The sequence below is a fragment of the Peromyscus eremicus genome, chromosome 6, assembly GCF_949786415.1.
Source record: "Peromyscus eremicus chromosome 6, PerEre_H2_v1, whole genome shotgun sequence".
NCBI lineage: Eukaryota > Metazoa > Chordata > Mammalia > Rodentia > Cricetidae > Peromyscus > Peromyscus eremicus.
In genome coordinates, this window is record NC_081421.1 from 27,481,918 (window position 1) to 27,494,038 (window position 12,121).

Consider the following 12,121-nt stretch of genomic DNA (forward strand, 5'->3'; position numbering starts at 1 on the left):
GTAGGACTCTCAGCTCCTTCTCCAGTACCATGTCTGCCTGCATACTGCTGTGCTTCTCTCCATGATGATAACGGACTAAACCTCTGAACTGTAAGCCAGCCCCAATTAAATGTTTTCCTTTGTAAGAGTTGCTGTGGTTGCCAGGCAGTGGTAGCACGTGCCTTTAATCCCAGGCAGATCTCTTTGAATTTGAAGTCTACAGGGCTAGTTCTAGGACAGCCAGGGCTGTTACACAGAAAAAACTTATCTCAAAAAACAAACAAACAAACAAACAAACAAAGCAAAACAAAAAAACAAAACAACAAAAAAAAGTGGGTTACACAATTAATTTGTGACAAACTTAAGCTCTTTAGCAAGACTTTGTCTCAAAAGTTCAGGGTCATCTTGGGCTATATAGCAAGTTCATGGCCAACTTGGAACCCTGCCTAACAAAACAAAACGGAAGTGTTTATAATCTACACTCCTCAATTTATGCTACTACTCATGTTTGGGTTAGTTTTTGTGTATGATATAGTCCAAGTTTCTTTTAAAAACTATTTTTTTCTGTCTACAGATATTCCACCACCAATCCCTGAAAAGACCATTAATTCTCCAGTTAGTTGTCTTTCGCCCTTGTCAAAAATCCATGGGCCAGAATACTATGAGAGCTTAACTCTGGAATTTGGATTTTATCCCATTAATTGATATGACTATCCTTATCCATTGTCTGTGTTATAGTTATGGAATAACTTTTTTTTTGAGACAAGGTGTCTCTATATAGCCCATTCTGCCTTAGAACCAGCTATGTAGACCAGCTGGCCTCAAATTCACTGAGGTCTTCCTGCCTCTGCCTCCTGAGTACTGCGATTAAAGTCTTGCACAATGCCTAGCTGGAGTACCTTGTTTTTTGTTTTTCGAGGCAGGATTTCTCTGTGTAACAGCTCTAACTGTCCTGGAACTCGCTCTGTAGGCCAGGCTGGCCTTGAACTCACAGAGATCTGCCTGCCTCTGCCTCCCACATGCTGGGATTAAAGGTGCAGGTCACCACCACCTGGTTTAGTAACTTTTTAAAGTAAATTTAAATCACTTTATTTTTAGACAACCTACATGATATGTTTTTGTTTTGTTTTGTTTTTCTTAAAAAAAAAACAACAACAATGCCTCCACTCCAAATAAATCACAGTCAAAATAAAAGCTCAAGATGGCATAGGTCCCATTTGTCCTAAATCCTGGTGTTGTGTGGATGGTAAGCAGCAGCAGTTATGGAGACAGGTGATAGATCCATCTCTAAGCCATCCTTAAAGAAAATATTGAATAGAGTCACATCATCCTCACAGTAGTCCAGGAGGGCAACCATGCCATCTGGACTCATGTTTTCACCAGTTAAAAGCTGATAGTTCTTGAAATCAGCAAGGATGTACTTTATTTGCTCTGCAGCCCCTTGAAAATGTGACCTCAGTTGTTCTTTTTGTCCCCGAATATGGAGCTGGTTTCTCGTGATGGTTCATGACACTGTGACTCTGTGCTTTCAGAACCTTCTCCCTCCCCTTCAGCAGAAGCATTTCCACCAATGAGTGAGTCATCCCTGTCACCCTCTGTTCTACTGACCATCTGGCCCTCTACCTCCAGGCACAGCCAGATCTTGTAGATATCGAAGAACAGCTCACATGGCTGATGAGGTCCCAGGAGGTGATCATGATGGGGGCTGGTGACAGGGGGTCCCAGGAGGTGATCATGATGGGGGCTGGTGACAGGGGGTCCAAGGAGGTGATGATGATGGTGGCTGGTGACAGGGTGCTAGCCCAACAGCACAGAGAGTGCAGTGCAGCGGAGGAGGGCAGGAAAGGCTGACTCGGGCACCCCACAACCTCACGTCTGTGGTAACATTTAAAACAATAAATGAAGCTGGATATGGTGTCACATCCTAGCACCTGTGAGGGGAGGCAACAAAATCCAGGCCATCCTCAACAACAGTGAGTTCCAGGCCAGCCTAGGACACATAAGGAGGCCATGTGGATCACGGACACTAACACATTCCCTGGCTGTAGCTCGAACCACAGATACCAATATGTCTTCCAGGGGCAGCATGGACCATGGAGGTCTTTCGTGGAGCCCAGTCCAGAAAATGAACCATTCTCCATCTCGGGCATCCTGTCATTGCTCAGAGCCAGGGCAATGGTGCTGCTGGACAGGGTTTTCCAGGGAAGAGCCCACGTGAGCCCCAGGCTGCTACACACCCTGCGGGCCCTACTTGGCAACAACATGCTCCCTGGTCTGCCTCAGCCTTCTCCCACACCTGTTGTGAAGGCCTAGACTTAACTTTACAGGCTCAGGAATATGCCATGATAACTCGAACGGATACAGAGCAGTATCCTCCTGCAGACATCCTGTCTGCTGTTTATACAGGAAAGGAAAGCTTAACAGGATCCTGTCTGTGGTTTATGGCCCTTGGAGATATCTACATAATCCTGCTGAGCAGTCCAGATAATCCTGTTCAGCGGGTTGTGGTTCCCTGCCAAAAGTCTAGACCAATAGTTTCAAAAAATCACCTTGCCCCTTCTACCCAATCCCAAGTTGCCAATTCCCAACTTGTGGTTTTTCCCTATAAAAACCCTCTACACCTGGGCTCGTGGCCACTGCCATATTTCCTCCCATCTGCCATGCAGCGGCCCAGGTTGAGCCTGAATAAAAGGACCCTTATGTGCTTACATCGGAAACCGGCTCTTTGGTGGTCTCGCGAAACGGGTACAACACCATCACTGCCGATGCATCTCTAGTTCCTCCTCTCTCCACCACACGTGGGCCACTCCGTTGCTCCAGCTTTCCCACCTGCCCATCACATTCTCCACCACACGTGGGCCACTCCGTTCCTCCAGCTTTCCCACCTGCCCATCACATATTTGTTTGTTGAAGTGACATTGGAAACTGAAGTGTGTCACATAGTATATTTTTTTGCTCAAATAGCTTTACATGCGAATACTCATTGCAGTGAGTCATTGGTCTGGTTCAAGGTTTCTGGTTTCTGAATACCGTCAATACTGGACCGTCACGGAGACTCACATCTTGGATACGCTGCTGTTACCCAGAGTCAGGGTGATCTTGTCTAGGCAGGGCGGCAGGGCAGGATCCTTAGGAGCTCCAGGCTCTTGCACAACTCCTGTCCTTGGTGCTGGCTGCCCTGAGGCTCACGGGGCACCACCACTGTGCTCGCAGCCCATGGGCCACCCGAGGCTGGTGTCATACCCTTTGCCGCTCTCTAGTTCCTGCACCAAGCACCCAGCTCGGCTCTGTCAATTCCCTCCGATTTCATGAGTCCACTTTTTGAAAGCATCTTCCCATAAGACCTGCCTGTTTTCGTTGTCTCGGAGACGCTTCGGTCTCTGCAGACTCCTCCTCCGAAGCAGCAGCTCCTCCCGGAACCTCTGTGGGTCTCACCCCAGGGCTGCTCCTCGGTCCAGGGTGGGTGCCAGCCCCTTGGATCTGTTCTCCTCCCTTTAACATACAAGTTTAAGTTCATGACTTGAGATTATCCTTGATTTTTCTAAAATAAATGCTCACAGCAAAGGAAATACTCCCACACTTCTTCAACTATACCCATACGTTTTAGCATATTTTCGTTTTCGTCCATCGCATAGTATTTCCTCTTTTTCTTGTGATTTCTTCTTTTTAGGAGAACTTTGTTTACCCTTCACTTTTATGGCTATGCCAAGTTTCCTCCTGGCGCTGGTGTTATTTGCATCCTGCTGTAGTCAGAGGACGTGCTTTCATTTATTTCAATCCTTTCAGCTTTACTGCAGCTTGTTTTACAGGTAGCATGAGGTCTGTCTGGGAGATTATTCCGCGTACTTGAGACGAATGTGTATTCAGCTGTTGAAAGGTAGAGTTTTCTACACTCCCAGCCTACTTTAGTGTTTTTTGCCAATGCCCTGGGGCAAAAACTGTGCTACAGTGTTGTTTATGCTCTCTCCTTCCCGCCCCTCCCCTCCTCTCCTAGGGTTCTTCTATGCAGCCCATATCGACCCTCACACCTCAGCCTACGGAGTGCTAGTATTGCAGACACAAAACACCAGGACGGCTTTTCATATATTTAGAGTTTTCCCTGTGATTGTGGGGAGAATGCCCATAGGGTTTCCTGTGGGAGCCCGTTCTCGGGTTCCTCGTGGCTTTACCCAGCAGGTCCTCATAGAGGATGATTAGACCACGGGCCTGAGTGAAGGTGTCTGAGATGGTCTGCACTTGGCTGTGCTGGGGGAGGAGGTCTTTTGCTCCACCCCTTGGCGTCTCTATAAAAACCCTGGGGCAGAGGCAGTTGGGGCCCGTTGGAATAGGTTCCAGGCCCTCTCGAGGCTATCCTTTATTTTCTATCTGTTTCTCTCCGCGATATTCTCCGCAATAAATCCTTCTATCTAATATTTCCTGCTGCTTGCACTCAAGAAAACTCTGGGGAACTGTGGGGGTGGTTGGGTAAACGCCCCACAGTTTCCTTTATACGCATTCATGAAGTACCCTGACAGTGGTTTTATATGTAATGAGGTTGAAAATGGATAATGTAATATACAAACAGATAAACAGAACACAGAAATGTAATTTTCAGTAACAAACTACAGTAAAATATTGAGACAACTCTTTTTTGTTGTTGTTGTTAACCTCTTTAATTAAAAAAAATAAGAGTCAATAGAAGGGAGCTTTTTGTTGCTTGGTTGCTTGGTTTTGAGACACTGTCTCACTTTGTAATCTCAGCTGGCCTGGAACTTACTATGTAGATCAGGTTGGCCTCAAATTCACAGAGATTCTCCTGCCTCTGCCTCTCAAGTCCTGGCAATAGAAGAGGTGTAAGGACCTAGTCTAAGCTGAATCATATCTTAAGGATATGATTATCTTATCCTTATAAGGATAAGATTATAAGGATAATCATATCTTAAGAAACCTTCCTTTTTTAAATAGAGTTACTTTCAAGAAGATGGCTCATCCCCTGATGGACTTTATTCGTTCTGATGAGCCCCGCCTGTAGCAAGAGTTTTCCTGCCTGGCCCACGGTCAGGGCAAATCTCTCTCACCTGCCAGTCCCACAGCCGCTTAGACCCGACCAAGTAAACACAGAGACTTATATTGGTTACAAACTGTATGGCCGTGGCAGGCTTCTTGCTAACTGTTCTTACAGCTTAAATTAATCCATTTCCATAAATCTATACCTTGCCACATGGCTCCGTGGCTTACCGGGATCTTCACATGCGGCTTGTCATCGTGGCTTCTGGCAGTGTCTCCCTTACCCAGCTTCCTGTTCTCTCAATTCTCCTCTCTGTTAGTCCTGCCTATACTTCCTGCCTGGCCACTGGCCAATCAGTGATTTATTTATTGACCAATCAGCAACACATTTGACATACAGACCAGTGTGTCCTTCGGCTGGGATCAAGTGTGGAAATGTGTCTGCTCTGCCACTAGATCTTCAATGTCTGCTTCTCAAACGATACAACAAAGGAAGCTCCCCAGCCCATTTCTCTGTTGCCTAAGTTTATGACGATCCTTAGTAATAGCCTCAACTTTGTGCTGGAGATAGAGTACAGTGGTAGAGTGTTTGCCTAGGGTGCGTGAGGCTCTGAGTTCATCTCCCTGTACTGAGGGAAGAGATCAATGCCCTCAGCTCCGCAGAAGCCTGCCACTCTGCAGTTTCACTGAACCTGTGACAACATCATCAAAAGGAGAGAAAACTATTCAGACTGGAAATCCTGGTCATTTGGAGAGTTTTGTTACCTTATAGAGATAAGCATTGGATTTTGGGCCAGTTATACTTGCCTCTGACTAAGTGTATTAACTGTAATAAAAGAAAATCAAATTTGTGCTAAAATCCATAGGCTTAAGAGATTTAAAAATATTATTTGCAAATGTTCTCTCCTTTTACAGTCATCAGAGAGCTTGTCCCATCGTGGAGCAAAGAAATAGTCCGTTTGGAGAGTGGTGAATGAGAGAACAAGCAACAGGCACAGATTCTGTGTGGTCATGCCTTAATATCACATTGTTTTACTTAAGCTTTGCAGATGGGGGTCAGGTGTGTGTGCATAACTGTGTGTGCATGTTTGTCGTGCTGTATGTGGAGTCCAGAAGCCAACCTCAGGTGTCGTTCCTCACTCAGGAACCATGCACCTTGTTTTTTGAGATAAGGTCTCTCATTGGAACCTGGAGCTCACCAGTTAGGCTAAGTTGTCTGGCCAGTGAGCCCAAGAAGCTACTCTATCTCCAGCTCCGGGCACTGGGAGTTAAGTATAAGCCACTGCAGCTAGCTTCGTGCACCACCCTAGCTCTTTACATAAATTCCAGGGACTGAAGGCACGTCCTTGTGCCTGTTGGTAGGCTCTTTACCAAGGGAGCTACCAAACCAGCCTGCTGCTTAACTATTGTAAGGTGTTCAGGAGAGAAGACCGCTCGGACACGGTTAAGTCAATAGAAAGTCTGCATTAGCTGGCAGGCAACTACATTGGGTGTTCAGGATCCCAGTGTAGCCCCAAGTCTTTCTCAAATAGAGCTTTTAAGCACAAAAACCGTGTTCTGGGTCGATATACTTCAGTTAATAAGAACAGTTAGCCAGAAGCAGAACTATAGAAGCTAAAAAGCAAAGTTGGTTCATTTAGGGGCTTTCCCAGAACTATATGGACTTTGATAGATGAGGCCTTTGTTTTAGTTTTGGCAGATGGTGCTGTCTATGTGCTGAGTTTTACAGCCTGAATGACACTTCCATCATGGAGTCAGTGGTGCTAACCTCTGGGGACCCAGTCATACTTAGGAAGCAGAGGCAGGAGGATTTCTGTGAGTTCGAGGCCAGCCTGGTCACATAGGGAGCTGCAGGACAACTGGGACCATGTAGAGAGACCCTGTCTCAAAACAAGCAAACAAACAAGCAAGTCATGAGCAGAACTGACCAAGACGATTCACTGGAGTGTGATAATTAGGCCAATGCATTTAATTTTATTAAGTTAACATAGACAGCTAATACAGCTTTCACGGCTCCTTTCTTGATTCTCCCCTACCATGAATCCCTTCCCAATTCTACTGACATGATCAATTTCATCTCAGGTAATTTCTGACTTCTTTCATTCCAGCCTCACAGACTTGTTTACACGTGGTTTTCTAGTCTCCTGCCCCCCACACTAATTATATAGCACTCAAGCCTTAATATATTTTCACTTTGAAATACTTTTAATTTATGTAATATTAAAAATATTTTGTTTCTTGATAATCATAAAAAATAAAGTTAATTTATTGATTCCAAAACGTACATGCATGCACAAACATGCACACACACACACACACACACACACATACACACACGAGGCATACATACTCAAAATAAAAATAAAATCTAGTAAAAAATTATAAACACTTATCTAACAAAGACAATCAAATATTCAAAGTGGTCTAAGAAAGCTCAACTAATTAGTTTTTGTGGGATTAAATTGATGCCAGCCATTAATGCACTCTCTTCTCTTTCAAGCAAAGTATAGTCCAGATGTACTATCAGGACATGAGCTAATAAAAAGAAAAATGCAAAATCGTGCCTGTTACAAGCAGTAAGCATTTATCTTCTTTGAGAAGAAACAACACATTTGTTTCTGGTTAGACTAAATGGACAAAGTTGACTCCAAATGACATGTCGGAGCTGGAGAGATAGCTCAGTAGTTAGGAGTGTTTGCTGCTCCTGCACAGCCCCAAGTTCAAATCCAATATCCACTTCTGGTAAGTCACAGCTCCCTGTAACTCCAGCTTCCAGGGATCTGACACCCTCTTCTAGACTCTGAGGACACAGTGTTGTTTTGTTTTTAAACTTTATTTTATATGCATTGGTGTGAAGGTGTCAAATCCCCTGGAACTGAATTACAGACAGTTGTGAACTGCCCTGTGGGTACTGGGAATTGAACCAGTGTCCTCTGGAAGAGCAGCCAGTGCTCTTCACCGCTGGGCCATCTCTCCAGCCCCTGAGGGCACAGTGTTTATACACGTATACTCACATTCACACACGCACAATAAAAAAATGTAGATGACATGATTAAAGAGCATCTGTCAAAATACAGGAATTTCTTCTGAAAGTTTTTTTTTTTTTTCTGTTGAATTGGAGTCCTGGGAACTGAACTTGGAACCTTTCACATGCTAAGCCCACGCTGAACCGATAAGCTACAGCCTCAGGGCCCATAGACATCTCACTGCTTAATGTTATTTAATGATGTCTGCACAAGTACGTTGTGACTAACAGTTAACCTTAAAATGTAAATTACCTTCCAATTCAGAGAAGCAGAGCTTTCCTTAAAGTTGGCATAGTGCACTGAAAACATAAGCACATTCTAATAATGTCTCTGAAGTGGCAGCCTCTACACAGCCCTCCATGGCCTCCTTTGGGAGGGACTCCGTTCTCTCCCTGAAAAAGCTGCTGGACTTTCCCTGTCTCTCAGAAGCCACCTCTGCTTGCTTCCGGTTGGACTCCAGTATTTCCATATTGATTTTCTTCTGATCTTGATTGGGACGAAACCATACCCTGTTTGGGGCCACAGATAAACCAGAGGAAAGACGGAGCTCCTAGTCTGGGGTGATTTCCAGGCGTCTGTCACACGCAGTGCCAGTGGAAGGGCACTGGGAGATGAAGCCACCAAGTTCATTGGCAATCTGCTGCTCCCTGTGCCTGTGCTCTGCTCTCTCCCTACTCAGTCCTGGCCCCAGCCTTTGAAATGGTGCTGCCCACACTGAAGCTTTGTCTTCCTGCCAAAATTAACCCAGTTAGGAAAAACCCTCGCAGGCATGCACACGGGCCAGTCCAACCTAGATAATCCTCTGTTGGAACTCCCACCTAGGTGCCAAGTTGACGACGGAGATTAACCATTGCAGATCCCCAGCACCAAGTAAACCAAGTATGGTGGTGCACCCCTGTAATCTCAGCACTTGGAAAGTAGAGGCAGGAGGATCAGAAGTTAAAGGTCATCCTTGGCTACACAGGAAGTTTGAGGCCATCCTTACTACTTGATTTCAAAAACAAAATGGGGTGGGTGGGCAGGAGAGACAGCTCAGTGGTTGACAGAACTAGCTGATCTTGTAGAGGACCTGTGTTTGGTTCCCAGCACCCACACCAGGCAGTTCACGACTGCTTGTGGGCACCTGTGTGCCTGGTGTACATACATACATACATAGAGGTACATACGAATACACATAAAATTAAAAAAAAATCCTTACAAAAAAGTAGCATACTGAAAAATATAAATAAGACTATCAAAATACACAGAGAGGAAAAATAGAAACAGCAAACAGAATAATGATGAGGAGACTCCATATACATGTGAACATATGTTGTGGGCCACAGGAATATATCATAAGAGCTGGTTATGGCAAAGATACTACCTGGAGGGATCAAGGAATTCCTCTAGAGAAAGCTAAATTTCAAGGAGCTTTTGGTGTTACTTGGCTTGTTATATATCAGCTTTATTCTGTTATGAAAATCATGAGTGCCTTCATAGTTTTCCCAATTGACTTTTCCCTAAGAAGGGCTAACAGTGTGGACTGATCACTCTCTGGACATACACATTCAAGGTGTTTGGAGAACAGCCTCAGGAAAGGCTTCCTCTGGAATCAGATATCTCCCTTAGCCACTTTCAAGGACTAACAGTAATAACAGTCCTCATGCAAGTCTCCTGGTTTAAGGTAAATTCCACAAGGAGACACTGCCTAGGTCAGGTGGACGTTAAGTAATAGCTTTACACAATTCAGCTCGGACCCTCCTTTCTTACAGCCTTACTAACTTTATAGACCTCTAACTCCTTACCTAACCACTTCTAGGAATATTTAGATAACCTTCTGCGCTGACAGCTATGCTCAGCCAGAACCCCAGTTCAAGCCTCCCTATAATTATCATCATTGGCAGCATCCGGCCAGGTCCATTCCCAGATGGAGGAAAGTACCTTATCAGAGATACCTCTGTACTCTCTAAGAACAGACTTAAGCATCCAGACTACCCATTTGAGAAGGCCTGGCGGATGTGCCAATTAAGCTTAACTTCCTCCTTTCCCAAATCTTACCTCTAGTTCCAGATCTCCCTTTAACTATCACCAGAGGCATCTACCTGTACATAGGTTGCCTGGTGACCAAACACACTTTCCCCCACCCTGCAGAAAAAAGAGGCAGATAGCCTGGACAGATAGGAGCCACAGGAAAAAAGAAGGCAGTTTTATTTTCTCCCATTGACCTAGCAACTTATAGATTTTTTAATATTTTCTACCAATCACGTTTAAGATTATAGTTGTGCACATAAGATCCCTCTTCTTAGATATTACCCGGATTTAGCCTTTAGTTAATTCATTATTCACTTCCCCTTTGGGTTGCAAATGATAATTAACAATTACTGCCCCTTTATGTGATTCTTATCATCCCTCCGTTTGACCCTGGAAGCCTGGTGGTCACTGCCTGAGGAAATTCTTACCTACCTTTATGACCACACAGGAATTCAGGCCGGGTGACCTGGGTGGAGGGGAGGATTGTGATTGTTTGGGTATATAACTGTAAAGCTAGAGACAGATGATGAATTAAAGCAAATGGACCAAAGAGCTTTGTGTGCATAGATTGATTTGCCAACCTTAAGAATAGATTCTCGGGCTGGAGAGGTGGCTCAGTGGTTAAGAGCACTGGCTGCTATTCCAGAGGTCCTGAGTTCAATTCCCAGCAACCACATGGTGGCTCACAACCATCTGTAATGAGATCTGACATGCAGGTAGAACACTGTATACATAATAAATAAAATAAAATCTTAAAAAAAAAGAATAGATTCTCAGCTGGTTGATAGATTCTTCCCCGGGCCCTGGATAAGAGACTATTAGGGGCTGGACCCTAATAGTCCTCGATAAACATACATGCACACACTTACATGCACATGTAGAGATTCAAACAAGAAAGAGAAGGCATGGATGAGAATGGTTTCTAAAATCTGCTTTGTTGGAGGTAACTTGATCAGAAAAGCCACTACATATGAAAGATTTATTAGAGGGAATGGACTTGCTTCTCCAGAAAGCCCATGGCATATATCCTGAGCTGAAAGCATTTTGCTTGCCAGTACTTGGTGTGAAAATCATCCCATAGCTTCTTTATATAAAACTTGGGGTATCATTTGCAAAGGTAGTTACCAGAGTGAGTATGAGTAATCTGGGCCTGTGATACAGGAGGCAAGGCTTCTTGAAAGTATGTTCAGGTTACCAACTATCCTGTGTATGATGGATGCATACACATGGACTAACTTATCTGATGGTGGATTCATGTAAGTAATTCCTGTTGATAGCTGAGAACCAAAAATCAAGTGGGAAAACCATCATTACTGTGATCTTTCTGAATACTTCCAAACAGCCTTGGGTGTCTGCAGTTATCAAGAGAACGATTTAGGACTGGTGAGCTGGCTGAGTGGGTAAAGGCATGTGCTGGCAAACCTGACAACCCAAATTCAGCGTCTGGGATCCCCGTGGTAGAAGGAGAGAACTGACTGCCACAAGCTGCTTTCTGATGCCACACAAAGGCACGCACAGACACAAATAAATTAGATACATGTGATTTTAGATTTCACAAATAGAACTATTTAGTACATCACAAAAATTGAAGTGGAAACATAAACTGATTTGTACTGACAAATGGTAAAGTAAACCACTATTCATGTCACTTCAACACGAAACTCAATCTCAGTAGGCCAGGGAAGAAGGTGGCAGTATTGAATAAAGCAAGTCTTGATTTTCTGTTTTTCCTGTTGTTAATCCCACCATCGAGAATAAGACCACCACCACAGCTTAAAGCCAACATTGAAACAAGATTTAACTAAATACTGGCCAGGTGTACGGGCTCTGGCCAGGTCCATATTCAGGTTCCCAGGAAATGCCCCCAAGTCACCTTTTGCAGGGACTTAAAGAGACAAAATCCATAATTCACCACATTTCCCACAAGGTCCAATCAGGGGCAAGCATACATCCCTATATATTTCCTACCTATACCTCCTGCCTACATCCAATCAGGGGCAAGGGTACATACATCCTGACACATTTCCTGCTTGCATACTTCCTGCCTACATCCAATCAGGGGCAAGGGTACATACATCCTGACACATTTCCTGCCTGCATACTTCCTGCCTACATCCAAT

The 12,121-nt window shown here is 44.5% G+C and overlaps 1 pseudogene; it reads right to left on the bottom strand.

Moving 5' to 3' along the window:
• Positions 1-1,201: 1,201 nt before the first annotated feature.
• Positions 1,202-6,138, bottom strand: LOC131912840 (translationally-controlled tumor protein-like; annotated as a pseudogene).
• Positions 6,139-12,121: the final 5,983 nt, after the last annotated feature.